This window comes from Argopecten irradians, chromosome 3 (genome assembly GCF_041381155.1).
Source record: "Argopecten irradians isolate NY chromosome 3, Ai_NY, whole genome shotgun sequence".
Taxonomy (NCBI): domain Eukaryota; kingdom Metazoa; phylum Mollusca; class Bivalvia; order Pectinida; family Pectinidae; genus Argopecten; species Argopecten irradians.
This window is the reverse complement of record NC_091136.1, coordinates 350162-365377: the sequence shown is the minus strand read 5'-3', so window position 1 is coordinate 365377 and position 15216 is coordinate 350162. Positions and strand designations below refer to the sequence as shown.

General features: G+C 36.8%; 1 pseudogene; it reads right to left on the bottom strand.

Moving 5' to 3' along the window:
- Positions 1 to 12608: 12608 nt before the first annotated feature.
- On the bottom strand, positions 12609 to 14262 carry LOC138320176 (uncharacterized; annotated as a pseudogene).
- Between the last annotated feature and the right edge of the window lie 954 nt (positions 14263 to 15216).

Below are 15216 nucleotides of genomic sequence, written 5' to 3'. Positions count from 1 at the left end.
CCGAATGTCTGCGGCGCCTCAATAGGTCTTTTTAGACCCCTATTACGCAGCAATTGGTGGCAGCGGTGGGATCCCGCTAATTTACCTACATATTTATTTACACTTACGTGATTATACTCAGAACGAAGCCTGGTGCTAGGTGTTATAATACTTGTTTACATGTTTGTTTACATGTGTGTTTACATATAAAAACAACTTGTTTTGTTGTTTAAATTCTTGTGTTATTTTTTTTACCTTTATTACACTGTGATCCATTAAACGATGGATGATTCCGGGACTGTAATTTTCCCAAATTTACACAGTGAAGAGTTCTATGAGACTGTTGATGAGGCAGATTCTTTGCATATTGATCATAGTTACCAAACTGATGTCTCCAACTCTAATGGAGCTAATATGGAACTCATGAATCAAATGAAATCATTTGTTAATGATGCCAAAACTCAGTTTCGTGAAATTCAGTCCAATATGTCAGAAATGATGAAAAATCAGTTATCTGAAAAGGATATGAACAATATCCGAAGAAAGCATACTTCTGTTTTCTATGAAAACAGTGATTTGAATACGCAAAGTCTTGCTCATCAATCACATCGGCACTCACCACAGTTGAATTTTTCTGAGTCAAACAGTAGTTTTGTTGTTGATCATGGTGTTGATCAAAATACCAACCGGTACCGTACACATGAGACGTTAAATAGCTCACCACATGGTGCCCGAGCACAGAATTTTAAACCTGAAGTAAATTTTGGTTCGCATACTAATCATATAACCGGTAGACAAAACACAACTGTGAAAAGCGTACAACTAAAACCACAATCCTATGATGGTAGTGATGATCTTGAAGATTATCTCACACAATTTCAAATACTTTCTGAAATAAATAACTGGAGTTATTCAAGTTAAGTCACTATATCTAGCAGGTAGTCTGAAAGGTGCTGCTCGTGCTTAGCGAGTTATCTCCAGCTCAGCAACGGGACTATGATTGCTTAGTCCGCGCACTCAAAAGTCGTTATCTGTCAATAAGGCAGAGGTGTTTAGAGCACAGCTACAGAATAGAACAAAAGGAAAGAACGAGACAATCCCAGATTTAGCTCAATCTATAAAGAAACTTACAAGGCAGGCATATCCATTGGCACCACCATCTGTCATTGAGGTTTTGTCATTAGACCATTTCATTGATGCAATCAATGATTCAGACATTAGATTAAGATTGAGGGAAGCTTGTCCTAGGTTTATTAATGAAGCTGAAATTGTGGCCGTACGTCTCGAAACTTATCGTCTCGCTGACAATCATAGGGGACGTCAAACTCGTTCTGTAGATGTAAGAGCAACTGAGACTTCAAATGTGTCGAGCAAAACATCAGGCGAGAATAATGAAGTAAGCTCTAAAACACCATCTAACTCCTCTGAGATAGACAGTCTGAAAAATGAACTCAAGTCTCTTACCAAAGAGATTAAAGATTTGGTCATGACTACTAAATCTAGATATCAAAAAAAATCAAAACAAACAAAAGCAGTACACAAATCACAATGGTAATCAGCAGTGCCATAACTGGAACCGCAATAGTACAATGGTAATCAGCAGCGCCATAACTGGAACCGCAATAGTGGTAGCAATAACCACAATAACTCTGGTAACAAGTACAATAACCACCACAAAAATCAGCAATCCAATTCGGGAAACTGAATTATGCTGAAGTGGTGGAACACACAACAGCAAACTTTAACCAAGGTCCTACAATAGTGATGGTCAGTAGTGTTGACAAGGGTTTATTTGTGGCTGGATCTATGCAGTCATATCCTGTTCGCATGCTTTCGGACACAGGTTCGAATGTCACAATTATGAAAACAGAGCTTTTTCAAGAAAATATCTAATATTTCTGAAATAGAAGTGACAAAAGTAAATTCAACCCTTGTAACTGCTACTGGTGAGTCTTCTCCATTTTATGGAAAGGCAGCCCTATTGATAGAAATAGGAAACCATAAAATGCAACATTCTGTGTTATTAGCAAATATTAAAAATGATGTCATTTTGGGTGTAGATTTTATGGAGAAACACAAATGTGATGTATTGTTAAGCATTAATTGCTTGTCAATCAATGGTCATAAGGTACAATGCTTTCAAATATCAGATTTGAACGTTCCTACATGTTGTAGAATAGCAATAGACCAGCAGGTGACAGCACCTCCTGAGTCTGAGATGATTGTTAAAGGTAGACCTATTGATACCTTGTCCAAGGGAAAGAATTGTGTGTTGGAGACAGCTCCTTCCTTCAATGAGAAAAGTGGGTTGCTTGTTGCAAATGCCTTAGTAGATCCTTGTAAAGGACTTGTACCTATACGGGTAATTAATTTATCCGAACAACCTCGAATTATCCATAAACACACTGTAGCTGCAGTCAGCGAACCAATAGATGAAGATATGGTTTTTGAACATGAAAATGTTAGAAACATCACTATTAGTGAGACCGAAAGTAATCAAAAGTGTGATAAGAAATTACCAGATCATTTGGTAAATTTGTTCAACAAAAGCAGTGAAAATTTAGATATTGAAAAAACAGAGAAACTTAAATTGTTGTTAGAAAAACATCAACATTCATTTTCCAAGTCATCAACTGACATTGGCTGTACTAGTCTTGTAGAACATACTATCAATACAGGAAATGTTCCTCCTATTAAACAGAGGCCCAGAAGGGTTCCTCTTGCAAAAATGAATGAGGCTGAGGCTGGAATAAAAGATATGGCTGAGAGAAACATCATTGAACCTTGTTCTGGTCCTTGGTGCTCTCCCACTGTTTTAGTCCGTAAAAAGGATAACAGTATTAGATTCTGTGTAGATTACAGAAAATTGAATCACATAACCATTAAAGACTCTCATCCTCTTCCGAGGATCGACGATACACTTGATGCCCTCTCTGGTTCACAGTGGTTCAGTACCCTTGATTTGAAAAGTGGTTACTGGCAGGTTAAAATGGCTGAAAAAGATAAAACAAAAACAGCATTTTCTATCCAGGGTGGTGGTTTCTGGCAGTTTAATGTCATGAGTTTTGGACTTTGTGAAGCCCAAGCCACTTTTGAACGTTTAATGGAACGTGTGTTAAGTGGATTATCATGGAAAACATGTCTAGTATACCTGGACGACATAATTGTTTTCGCAAAGTCATTTGAGGAACAACTAGAAAGACTAGATGAAGTTTTTACTAGACTTCATGAAGCCGGCCTCAAATTGATTCCTACGAAATGTACACTATTTCAAGAGGATGTAGACTTCCTAGGCCACAATGTTAGTAGAAATGGTATTTCTACAGATCCTAAGAAAGTGGCCGCAGTAAAAGAGTGGCCAGTACCTAAAAATGTAAAGGATGTCAGAAGTTTCTTGGGTATATGCTCCTATTATAGGCGCTTTGTACGAAACTTTGCAGGCATAGCTAAACCACTACACAAACAAACAGAAAAAGGTTGTTCATTTACAGTTGGGAGCAAGCTAAACTTGGTAGTGAAGTGCACTGGAGTGCACAAGTAAAGTTAACTCCGGTTCACTAGCTAGTGCACTAGAGTTAACATCGTAGTGCACTAGAGTTAACATCGTAGTGCACTAGAGTTCACATTGTAGTGCACTAGAGTTAACAACGTAGTGCACTAGAGTTAACACTGTAGTGCACTAGAGTTCACATCGTAGTGCACAAGATAAATGAGCCTGATACTCCTACTTATTGCATAAATTGTACATGTACAATCTGTTCATGTATATATTTCATTGAATGGTTTTAAATATCTTTCAATTATTTCAGATGAATTACCAAATGTACTCTGTATTTAAAAAGTAGCATAACTAAGTTAGTATGTAAATAATTAATTTATTAAATAAAATGGTTACTTTTATTAATTAGTGTACATTATTATATATGGGTTTCATCGGAGTAATTTAGCCTAATATGAGTTTTAATATTAAAGTAAAGACTATACGTACCGCAAGCTGCAATACGGCTTGACCACATGCATCTTTTCTTTGGTTAATATTTTTCAGAAAATAAATGAATTTATTTATTTATTAGGATCAAATATTTTATACTTGTTATAATACATTTACTAATAGCTACATTTACTACTCAGATCAAATATTAGGTATTCTAGATATAAAAAGCTATATTCATTTTAATTTATTTCATGTATTTAATTAAATTTTTATTTGATTTTATTATTTATTTATTTGAATCATATATCTTTGTTTTTGCCATTCTAGAAATTAACAGCTATATATAATTGTATTTCATATTTACAAGAATGTCAGATTTTGTACATTTAGCAGTTTTGGCTATTACACTTTTATTATACCCTCATAAGTTGCTTGGTGAATTTTACCTGTACTGGCCAGGCTCCAGGCCTAGGGCAATAACCAAGCTAGGGGTCACCTGTCTTGTCATGCATGACTGTCCCTCCCCTAATCCTGTAATTACCTATGAAGCCAGTTCAATTAACACAAAAATTGTGATTCCTGAAAATACAGGTAAACAGGTGCCCTATAAGTTTTGATTTTTGAAAAGTTACAGAACTTTGTAATTTGTCAAGAGTCAACAATTTAACTGAAATGAACTAAGTTGAAATTTATTAAAAAGTTCTTATTATTAGCTACCTTTGTACCCAAATAACTCTGTCAGAGACATACAAATATAGATTTTATATGTCTCTGACTCCGTTAATTAATTCTAGCAAGAAATGTATATGGTTATTTAACAGCTGTGCGATTGGGACGATCAGTCAATCAAATTTGCGAAATCATTCCATATGATAAACGGACCACGTTGATTTAAATCAAATCCTTATTTCTGTTTAAACATATATTTCTACACATGTAATATTACATCATAATATTTGAAATATATTTTGATTGATATATTAAATTTTGATTTATTTCTATATACCGTATATATATGTATAAACATATGAAATCTATATCAAAATTAAGCAACAAAAGTTGTGTACATTTATTAAAAGATTATTAACTAAAAGTGATGATCATCGACCTGCATTAAAATAATGTGGAGTGTCGCATATAATTCATGTTGTGTTTTAGTGTTTACACATACACATAAAATACAATATTTTATCATATACATATCAAGGATTTCTAACTACATATGTGTACATATTAATTATTTAATAGTTATCATATCTAATTGATGTGTTATTGGTACAAAAGTCTGTCACATACACTGATATACATGTACTGTACATTGTACATGGGGATACAGGTATACACTGTACCCGAATACATAAATGACTTGCATTTGTATACTGTAAAATCTTGGCAACCAGGTCTGTCATTATGGTCATTAGGCCTAGGGCCCTTTTCTCCCTATTTCCCCATCCCACCACCTTAGGTGACACCTTACCTGAGATGATCAGTCAGGCGTCACAGGTAAGGTATACCTATTTTCTTTAACCCCAGGGGGTCCATTATAGCATTCAATTCAATATATAGCATGCTGTGACAGCCTCTGTACCTGATTAGTTTAGTAAAGTCTAACTGTCTACTTGACCCCATGTGGTTTTGTTTCATATAATAATAACAATAATAAACTTACAACTACTTTTTATCAAAATATGCCTATTCCTTCAATTGAGAATAATTGTTATAATATTGTTTTTCCCCTCAAAATGAAGATAATGTATTCACATTGTTTTGTATCTTGTTTTTATTTTATTTATATTTTTTGAGGAGATGGAGAGGGGTTTATTAAGCATGTACTATATAGTTAAATTTAGTTACATGTGTACATGGACATGTACATGTATATATTTGTATTCCAAACATGCTTCGAGACAATACCCCTTGGGCTCCTTTATACCCCAGCCCCCACCCAAGCCTATACCTAGCTATATTGCATGTGTATTTCGCCACTCTGACACTTATTCTGCCCTCTGGACATGAATTGTTTTACCTGAAATTTAACTAACATGCTGGCTCAGTTATACATACGACCATCATACATACTAGTCCAAGAAAAGGATGTGATTACGTGAATGAACGTGTAAAATCTGGACCCGGCACCATAAAACCTTCTCAGACAAATTTTTTACTCAAGCCTATGGAAAATCATATACTTGAGTAAAAAAAATTGTCTGAGAAAGTTTTATGGTGCTCGGCCCAGATATTTAGACTATATACTGTATAAATTTCTGGTAAAACCTATAATCTAGCTAGAATAAATGTAGCTTCATGAACACTGTATCTAAAAATACAAGTTATTTAATTGGCAATTTTAATTGTCCATGCACACTGTTGGGATGAATTTCATCCCCCATACTACAATTCAATGTTAGTAATTGTAAGGATCCATATGGTATCCGGAAAATTCATTGATTTATTTATTTCAAAATGAATATAAGTTTTACAACAAATTTGAATATACTTGTATTTGTAAGGTTATACTGGAACATGTGTGCATCACGTACAGCTACTGTAAAACTGAAGTGCACTACGTAGTGCACTCTAGTGCACTACAATGTTTAGCCTAGTGCACTACGTTGTTCACTACGTGTGCACTACAAAGTGCACTAAATACCAAGTTTAGTTTGCTCCCAACTGTACATGGACAGAGTCATGTCAGAAAGCATTCGAAACACTTAAAACTGCTTTAACAACTGCTCCTATACTAGGTTACCCAACAGCTGAAGGTTCTTTCATAGTTGATACCGATGCAAGCAATGAAGGCATGGGCGCAGTTCTGTCTCAAGTTCAGGGTGATACTGAAAAAGTAATAAGTTACTTTAGTAAAACATTGTCTAAGCCCGAAAAGAAATATTGTGTTACTAGACGAGAATTGTTGGCTGTTGTAGCCTCAATTAAACATTTTCACCATTACTTATATGGTAGACATTTTCTCGTACGCAGTGATCATGGTGCCTTGAGATGGTTGTTAAATTTTAAGAACCCTGAGGGTCAGATCGCTCGATGGTTTGAGGTTCTGGCAACCGTTGACTTTAGCATAGAACTTCGAGCTGGTCGATTACATTCTAATGCCGTTGCATGTCATGACAAAAACTGTGGACATTGTATTCGTGCAGAAACCAAAGAACAATTATAAACAGGGGAGACAACTCAAACACAGAAATGTAATACTGTGGAAGTGTCACAGTCAGATACTCCTATTAAGGAGGTAGAGTTGGAAAGTAATGAAAATAAGGTTCATGTAGGTGAAAGTTCACCAAATATACTTACTATGTTGACCTTTCATGATAGCATGATTGATACTAGTCTAGTAGAATTTGTAACCTCTGACTTTGAGGGTTCTATTAGCAGTGATACTCATCCTAGAGAGGCAGTAAGTGGTGAGATAAGTCAGCAGAATTCGGGCGATGTTATATCGCAAGAACAAAATTTATGTTGCACAGGAAGTTGTCCTGATTCACTTCAAATACCTCCAGATATGTTACTAGATTCCACGCATGACATAGATTCATTTCATTATGATCCATGTGATGTGCATGCTTGTACTTGGCAAAGCTTTAAGCTTCAAAACGTAGACATAAAAGATGACCAAACCCCCAAACCCCAAACTACACAGAGCATGGTGACTGATAATACAGGAAGTTGTCCTGAAGATCTGCGAGAATCATAACTGAGTGACCCAGATATAAGTATTGTGTATCAATGGAAAAAGGAAAATGAAAGACCACCATGGTCCTCTATATACTCATATAGTGAGGCAGTGAAATTTTACTGGTCAAGATGGGATTCCCTTCATCTTAGAGATGAAATATTGTACAGGAAATGGGAAACAGATGATGGTAAATCATGTATTTGGCAAGTGGTTTTACCACTAAAACACAGACCTTTTGTACTAAAACAACTGCATGACAGTTGTACAGGTGGCCATTTAGGAATTAAGAAAACTGTGTCTAAAGTAAGACAGAAATTTTTCTGGTGTGGTTTACGTAGAGATGTCACCTTATGGTGTCGAATGTGCGACTCTTATGCTGCAGGTAAAAGGAAAGGCAAAGTGCCACATGCCACCTTGCAGAAATATGGTGCTGGTGCACCGATGGAAAGGATAGCTATGGATATATTAGGTCCACTACCCCGCAGTAAGAAGGGTAACAAATACCTTCTTGTTGTAGGTGATTATTTCACCCAGTGGGTTGATGCTTTCCCAGTTCCCAATGAAGAAGCTCATACAATAGCTAAAAAGCTTGTAGAGAGAGTATTTAGTGTATTTGGAGTGCCAATGCAACTCCACACAGATAGGGGAACTAATTATTTAAGGAAATGTGTCAGATAATGGGTATAGATAAGACTAGAACTACAGCTTATCGTCCCCAATCTGACGGAATGATAGAAAGAGCCAATCAAACAATTGAAAACATGCTAAGAAACTTTGTTTCAAATATTCAAACCGATTGGGATGAGTATATTCCTATGCTGATGATGGAATACAGGTCCTCTGAGCATGAAGCCACAGGATTTAGTCCTTGTACACTGATGCTGGGAAGGGAGATAAATCTTCCAGTAGATCTGTGTTTTGGCAGTCATATGAAAGAGAATTATACAAATCATACATCAGAGTACACTAGGAATCTGTTAAATCACTTACTAAAAGTACATGAAGTGGCTAGACAAAACTTGAATTTGTCCCACACCAGAATGAAGAAACAGTATGACAGTAAAAGTAAACAATCTACACATTGTAGAGGTGACTTAGTCTGGTTATATAATCCAGCTAGGCATTACAAAATTTACCGCATGGACCATATACCGTGACTGAAGTTCTAAATGATGTCATATACCGCATTCAAGAGACACCTCGGTCAAAGCCTAAGGTAGTCCATCATGATCATTTAAAACCCTACCAAGGTAACACAGCAAAACACTGGTTGAAATAAAAAAAAATGTTGAGTTGAACAATGTTCATGTTCTAAGTTTTTGTATGAACAAACATGTCGTTATAAAACAGTAATTATAACTCAATATAATTACAATTACCTGAAACAGGTGGTGAATACATGCTATTGAAGTTCAAATGAAATTGCTTAGAAATATTATGTGAAGGAACTTCACAGTTAATTGACAAAACTTGAATTTGTCAAAAGCTATAATTTGGAAATGATATCCATAAGCTTTACTTATAAGTACATGAATAAAAAGTATGTACTCCATGTACGAGTACTTACATGTATGTAAGAATATTCCTATGTCTTAAGGAATATTAAGTTCATCTTCATCATCTTCCAGATGAAACTCGAATGCACATTGTTTACAAAGATGGACCATGCTAGGCGACATCTCCTAGAGCAGCATTCCATGCTCGGCTACATGTGTCCGGTGTGCCAGCGCACCTTCAATAGACCTAATGCCAGCCATGAGGGTTGCCGTAATGGTGTTAAGCCAAGTAATTTAATTTTATATTGCCGCCAGACGGGGAAACAAGGGGCGGAGGCGACTGCCATTCTGGATGAATTTAGGAGGAGGATACCTTCATTAGTGGAGAGAGTGAGTGAGGAACTGCCACCACATCAGCCGTCTAGAGGACCACAGCGTGCACCACCAGCAAAGCGGGCCAGACATGATGACCTCCAGGACATCCTTGAGGACCTTCCAGACGAACTAGCCTTCCTTGTTAATGGGGACACCGAGGCAAATTCAAGACCGGTGATGTCGCTAGTGATGATGGCCGTGTAGTATTGGATATAGGTGGGACAAAATTCAGCACCTCCGGGGCGACCCTGGCTATGGTAAGCGGATGTTTTTTCACCGATATGTTGTTACCAAGTATTACCAATTATTTCGTTGATAGGGACCCTTTACATTTTAGGACAATTTTGAATTTTTCACGGTATGGAGGGAATATTAGGCCTGTACTTCTCCCTGATACAGTAAAGGAGTTAGTAGAATTAGAAATTGAGTCAGATTTTTATAGGTTGTACAACTTGGGGGGTTAAGGATCAGGGAGAAGCTAGAAATGTTACATTAGATACAATAGGTACATGTTGTCCATATTTCTGGGAATTTTAGAGTTAAGAGTTAGGCAATAATATCTTGGATGGTCGGGGGATCTTATAGTATATGGAACAGGTTTAAAGCACATTGTAAGATATTCTATTATTCTAATCAACTTACAATACCTGTTACTAAATAAATTATTTATTTTTAATGTTTTTTTTTATAAATATAGGCATTGTTCTATATTGTTATTGCTATCAGGAATAGACTATAAGACTCTTTCATATGTGGATATGAAGGATAGGGATATTCTACCCGAGGGTCACAAAATGTAGTAAAACCCGAGGCTTGCCGAGTGTTTTGCAACATTTTGTGATCCCGAGGGTAGAATATCTCTATCCTTCATATCCACTTATGAAAGAGTATTTTTCTTTCATACATGGACGTTTTATTGCAATTTTACAACTATAATATCCCGCCATTTCGAAATTAATTCGTAGAAATCCACGGCTGAAAGTCAATTTTTCATAAATTACGTGATATTTTCAACAAAAATCCGTTGTATGCATCTTTTATAGTAAAACCAGTCACGTTTGTGAAAAAAATGTTCAAATTTTATGGAGGAAATAGAAATTTTGTTGACGCTGTGACGCCACAATAGGCTTTATTGCATGGGTACCCATGCAATACAGCCTCAGGCGGCATGAGTGTATTGCCCTAGACCAGCCAGTATTACATCCGTAGGTATGAAAGAAAGATCCTGTATTATATACAATCTGGTTTTAAACAAGGATTATTCTTGTTGTTTTGTGAGTTAATTATTATTCTCCACAAGTTATTGGAGATTATCAATACTATCTATTGTTAATGGGATACAACCCTGTGAATATTTTAATATCCCATGTAGTATTGAAATACTACTGAAGTTGATAATACAGTGTATTATTGTCATTGTTATTCAGTTAATGATATAGTTGTCATTGTTACTTATTGTTGCTAAATAATATAACAAAAGAATCAATGCTTTTATTGATACTCATACATATTTGAAATGTATGTCATGGTTATTGTTGAATGAGAATTGAAGCCGTCAAAGTAATAATTTCTTTGCATAAATCAAATAACTTCAATTTCTTTATGTCCATCATTACTTGACATTCATAATGATATTGTTGATGTAATACTATTAATATTCTCTGTCAATTTTCAAGCATTTAAGGTGGTTCGATACAGTTAGGCCTTAAAATTTCCCCTCGTTTAATTTTCTTTAAAATTTGATCACTGAAAGATTGGTTGATAAACTCTTTATTAAGGCTCTTATTTGAAATTTGACCGTGCGGTTTTGGAAATATTGTACTCTCAATAACCCTACTTTACAGTCTGTTTTTCTCAAAATACAATTTTACACACATTAATAGTACAGTTGTCAAGTTGCAAAGCAGAAAGTTGATAAAACGAACTTTCTGCCTTACAAAGCAATAAATAAAACTAAAGTCGTTCAGGTTTGGGTGATAATGTAGCCAAGGTTTATTACTGTATCATCGTATTATGTAATGTTACATAATTATAGATAGATGATATAATCATGACACAATATTGCAAAATATTATTGCATAACATAATTTTTATAATTATGATTACAGTAAGTGGAAGAACCACATGTAATAAACTAGGTAGTAATTTGTCCAAACACCCAAACCTGAGTTGGTAAGTATATAAAGTAAAATTACATATTTGTATAAAGTAGTTTTTTTAAAAGGTTCAAAGGAGAGTAGGCACAGAGACAATTAATGAATTCAGTCTGTACTGCCTGTTACTGCAACGATAAGACACATATAATTACAGGTCCATGGTATATACGTGCACATGTCTATCACGGTATACCATACACAGTTCCACATGCTATAACACAAAATAAATCCAAAGTCAATCCATGAAACAATATGAAGTTCAATGATATAACCAGCAGCACGGAAAGTCGACACCATAAATAATCCCTGATTAACATTATGTTCTCCTGAACTCGGTTTAAGAGGTCCATCGATGTCCATGTACTGTCTGTGATCGAACAGACCACGCACTGTTCAGAATGTTTGTACAAGTATATTTAAGTCACTGTTATTACATGCACACTACAGAGATGGGTCTTCATGGCTGACCACAGACATATTTAAAAATTCAGAATTTTTTCTTTATAGCTTCCCCAAGTGAAGTACTGAGGTGTTGACGATATGCGAGAGACGTGTCTATGTATTTCTTATATGCATCACTACGCCAATCCCCTTGCGCTTGAATGATTTCATGTGGTAAGCCACACTCAAGTGCAAAGGATGCTCTACCCCGCCTAAAGCTATGCCCAGAGTATTTTGAATGATCTATCCTGAGATGTCCAAGGCACTCTCGAAGACGAGAGAGGAAAATATCATAGCTAAGCAACCTACATCCCCCTGGAGTAGGAAACCGAAAGACCGGTATCTTTAAGTTTTTTGAGGGACACAGCCTGAACAGCAAAAGGAGGGCTTGGGTGGGGCAGAGGGGAGAGGAAAGAATTAATGGTAAAGGTACAGAGAGTGACCTCTCTCTAAACTAAATAGTTTTTGACCAATGCACATGTAGGATCACTCCCTTAGGACTAAAGGACACATTATGACGACTTAGATGTATGTTAGGATTAAAATCCTTCAAGAAGGGGGGGGAGGTTGGACTTCCTGAAGAAGGAGAAGAAGGCAACCAAGCAAGCAGCCCAAAAGCAAATATCACGAGGGGACTTAATGTCAAGCTGGGGTAAGATTTGCATTAAAATAATGGGAGTAATCGGAAGTTTCTGGCAGGATGAGTCCCCCAACAATCTACGTGCTCCCTTTAGTACTCTACTTATATGGAAATTGTCAACAGGATTAGTTAACCCGACCTCAAGATGTAAAAGCCTTACAACCGACAGGTAATTTCTTATTGAGGAAAACTGTAACCTCATAGATAGGAAGGCAATGTAACGCCCTAAATTGATATAAGATATTGGGATAGGTTTTATACTATGATCACAACAAAATTTTAGATAGGTATCTAGGTAGGTATGGTATGTTCGTCTGGTTGATGGCGCCAAAACATTTGCACGTAACAGGGACACTTGATCATCCAGCAACCGCATATTTCGGGCCGTGCCTAGATAAAAGAAGGGAAAGAGACCTAATAGACATATGGTACAACAGAGAGAATAAAGGGGTTGGCATTTGGAGCGTTGAGACAAATGTAGTGTATGCCTCGCCCTCATGCAAACGGGACACACAATCTGCTAAGCAATTATGCTTACCTTTGATATGTTTGGAAGATAAATGAAAGTTAAATCTGGCTGACAACCAGAAGAGGTATCTTAGAAAATGCATAACTGTAGAATTGCGAGACGTACATTTGTTTATACTAGATACTGTGAACATATTGTCAGAGAAGACAATAATACGCTTATTTGCCCAGGCCGGAGCCCAATATTGTGCTGCGAGGCATACAGCTAGAACTTCCTTTTCATTTATGTGCATATGTAATGCAGTAGGAATGTCAGCGGACCAGTTTGTATAAAACCAGCCATTACCCCCAATGACCACCCGCCCCTTCATTACAAGCATCTGTGTATATACTTGTAACAGCTCGTTTCTCTAAGAGGAGGGATTTGCCATTAAAGGTTTGAAGGAAGGTATGCCACCAGGCTAAGTCCCGGAGGACTTCCGCATTTAACCGGAGTTTACGGGAATCTTTTTTCAAGGAAGACATAGCATTGATCAGTCTGCGAAAGAAGACTCTCCCGCCATATACTACCGACGACGCCCAGTTTAGTTTCCCTATTAAAGATTGTAGTTGCTTTTTGCTAGCACGACAGCGAGAGCTGAAATTGTCTAGCTCATATTTTAGTGCGTGTAACTTCTCGTCAGGAAGTCTGAGATGCATTCCGAGGGAATCTATCTCGATACCTAAGAAGGTCAGCTTGTGTGTTGGATCCACAATTTATTCCAGCTAATCATAAACCCTAGCCTTCGTAAGAGGCAAATTAGGGTGTTAAGGCTTTGGATGCATTGAGCCTTAGAAGACTCACAAATAAAGAAATCATCTAGATATGCTACTATGTTACTAAAACCCTTACGACTCATAATCCGAACCACTGCCTGAGAAAGTCTATGGAAAATACTAGGTGCTAAACGAGAGCCAAATTGTAATTTTTTATCAATGAAGTAACGAATTCCGTCTTTAAATTCCCAATGAATCCCCGTTACTGTTTGACTGCTGTCACTGATAGGGACAACACGATATGCACTTTTGATATCTACTTTGGCCATGTAACAATTAGGGGATACTAGTCTCGCAGCAGAGTCAACCGTGCTGTACTTATGTTTAGGAATGTTTTCAGCATAATCATTCACTGCTAATCCCTAAGGTCTACTACAGTCATGTATCAGTCGTACACCTCCATCAGGCTTTGGTATGACCCCTAAAGGACTGACTATCTTGGGTGTAAAGGGCACTTTCACATAATTACCATTCTCAATTTCCGTCCCCCCCCCCTTTAGAATTGAATCTTTTGCATATTTCCTTCCCTTGGGGTGTAAAATTAGCAAATTTCTGTTGAGTACCGGGGGCCAAAGGTTTTTTCCTCTGTTTTGCAGACTGAAAATTTGATGACTGATATGGTCTGAGGCGCAAAAATTCGTTCGATAGGTGAGAGACAGCTGTACCCCAACGGAACTTGTGGACATGTTGGAGACGTCTGTATTCCCTATCATATAGGAAGACAGATATCGTATCATGTGTTGATATTAAACGATATATCCTAGAAGTGTGTGATAGGTAATCAAAAATGTGATCTTTGGACAGAGTACCATCCTGTACAAGTTTATGTAATTTAGCCAAATTAGCATTGGACCATTGTGACAGTGATATTTTCTAATTTAGGTTTTTGGGGCCCAGCTTTATAAATAAATTGAATTGAAAGACCTCATTTTCAGACACAATTTTCTCAGTCTGCATACCCCCATTAACAAAATCTGTGATATCTAAATAGTTATTATCACGGGCCTGCCCAAGTGATTTTAAATGTACCTGAGGGTCCTGCCATGAAAACCCACCTTGCAGTGTTTCATCAGTATTTTCACGGCATCCAGCTGTGGTCTGTTGACCTCTCTGCAGGTTGTTCAACACTTCCATGATCAGTACGTCTTCATCCTGGGAATTGTCATCAGTTGTTGCCGATTCCTGGACCTGGGATGTGGAGCCGCCTGTGGCTCCTTCTGCTC